The sequence below is a fragment of the Corvus brachyrhynchos genome, unplaced genomic scaffold, assembly GCF_000691975.1.
Source record: "Corvus brachyrhynchos isolate BGI_N302 unplaced genomic scaffold, ASM69197v1 scaffold19, whole genome shotgun sequence".
NCBI classification, from domain to species: Eukaryota; Metazoa; Chordata; class Aves; order Passeriformes; family Corvidae; genus Corvus; species Corvus brachyrhynchos.
Window position 1 is genome coordinate 2,583,814 of NW_008246061.1, and position 2,579 is coordinate 2,586,392.

Sequence of the window (2,579 nt, forward strand, 5' to 3'; positions counted from 1 at the left end):
TTCTTGTGGAGATGTCTCCATAGCATGAGCAAGAGAGACTCCTCTCCCTAAGTGAACTGAACAAGGTTATTATAGAGGTGGTAAACTGACTGAAAATCTCAGGGGTTGTCTTTTTATGTTGTCAGTGGGAGAAGGGAGAAAGGTGGGGGGAGGAGAAGTGTTCTGAAGGTTTGGTCTGACTTTTTTTCCTTTCTTTTAGGTCTGTTAATAAACTTCTTTCTATTCTTTTAAGTCTTGTGCCTGCTTTGCTTTCTCCTAATTCTTATCTCACAGAAGCAAAATAAGTAATGGATATTTTGAACCAAACCACTACACTTTGCCAAGCCATGAACGCTTTTTGTTTCTCTGCTTTTTCCTGGGTCTCAACAGCAGCACTGCATTGAGCTGAACACTCAGAACTGAGGATGGATCAGAAAATCTGGTGTTCCCCCCTCAGAATTTCAGCCTGGCTCAGGTTTCTCTCTCTGTCATTCAAAAATTTCTCTGTCAACCAAAAATTTCAACATCCCACCATAAAATCTGGTGTGAACAAACCTGGCCTGGAGAGAGGTTTCCCTGTCTGTGGTGGGGTGTGGAATGAGAGGAGCTTGCAGGCGCCTTCCAACCCAAACCATTCCGTGATTCTGTGATCCTGTGAATGGTCTGGAGCCCAATCCAGCGCCCTTCCTCCCTCAGCCCGGGGCTGGGATTGATCTGACGCAGGCTCTGTGACAGTGGTGTCACACAGAGCAGTGCCAGCGCCGCAGGCTGGGGGGTTGCTGTGTCAGGAACACTCCATCACCTTTCCATTCATTAAATGTCGTTGTCATCTGTCTCTGTTAGAGGCTGCCACCGCTGCTGTTTGCTCTGCCCCGTGTCAGGGAGTTGTAAATCTATCCAATAACCATGAGCAAACCCCATTTGTTTTCTCTGGGATTCGGGACATGTACTCGAGGAGAGGAGCTGCTCTGTCCGCGTGTGCTCCACTCACCGTTTCTCCTCTGCGCAGCTCCCACCCCATCTGTGCACTTCCCAGGCTTCTCCCAGCACTTGTCCCAGTCCTTCAGCTTCATCCCTCAACTCGGGGCCCTCCTGTCACACACATACATCCCCTCCTCAAGCCTTGGCCCTTGTTTGTCACCCTCCCATCCCTGCCTAGGCACCGGGGGTACCTGGCACACAGTTATTTTTGGGGTGGAGAGGGCCTTGTCCCTGCCGTGCTCCCGCCTCACCCCTGGCATTCCCTATTAACTAGGAGGATAATCCCATCCCTGCTAGGCTGGGCTTTGGCCAGCTGGGTCCATCCTGGAGCTGCTGGAATTGGTTCCTTTGGTCCTGGGAGAAGCTTCTGGCAGCTTCTCACAGCAGTGAGAAGCTCCACCTCCTGCTCCACCTCCCTGCCAGCTTCTCACAGACCACCCTGCTTCCAGAACCTGGCCACACCAACCCAAAATACAAATGAAAACCCCACTGGATAAAGGGTTCCTGTTCTTAACAAGAATTGCTGTGTCTGCACTCCTTTCTTTGTAAATGGTGCTGTTTTAACATAAAGAAAAGCCTCAGAGATTAAACCCAGCCAGCTCAAGCTTTAGAACCTGTTTTTAACACATTCAGTCCTCCAAGGTCTCCTTTTAATGCAGCCTCCTCCTCCTCCCATGCAGGTTCTCCTGGGGCACCTCCCAGATGACGCGGACTTGGACAACAAAGCCTGGGACTGTTTGAAAAATAAACTGAAGTCAGAAAAAGGGGAAACAAAGCTTCAAGATCCAACTAATCTTTCATATAAATGGGACCCCCTCCACAGAAGTGGGTAAGGGCGGTGATGGGGAACGGAGGTGATCCAGCAGGACAAATCCCTTTTATTTTAAGGAATTAATAGGGAAATGGGACTGGTTTTGGCTGGACAGAAAAAGAAGGCAGCTGTGCAGGGAAGAGGGGGTGACAAAGGCACAAAGGTGGAAGGAAGGACGTCCCCACACTGCTCCTTTCCTCTCCATCCCTGTCTGGGAATGCCGCTGGCAGGGAGGTGGAGCAGGGAAGGGCTGTTCCTGCAGGTGGGGGTGGAGCAACGCTGCCCAGATGTGCTGGAGGGCACAGCTGGGTCCTTTTTAGATCTTCTTTTATCTCCTTTACCTTCACAGCTGGGTGGAGAGGACTGATCTTGGGAGGGATGGAGTGAATGATCCTAATGGTGATGTCCTGGTGACAGTGGCCAGGGGTGGCTCTGCTCGTGATGGAGCAGCTTTGGTGGCACTTTGGTTCTTCTCAGCTCCCTTTCCTTAAGAAGATAGACATAGGAAAAGCTCCACAAACCTGTGGAATGCTGCAGGCTTGGGAGAGAATGGCTTGAGAGCTGCTCAGCAGAAAGGGACCTGAGGGTGCTGCTGACAGCAGCTGGACAGAGCCCAGGTGTGCCCAGGGGGGCAAGAGGCCAAGGGCACCTGTGCCAGCCCTGGTGTGGCAGCAGGAGCGGGGCAGGGCCCGTCCCCTGTGCTGGCACTGCTGGGGCACCTCCAGTGCTGGGGCAGCTCTGGGACCCTCCTGACAAGAGAGACCTGGAGGGGCTGGGGCATGTCCAGGGTACGGGACGGAGAGGGGAA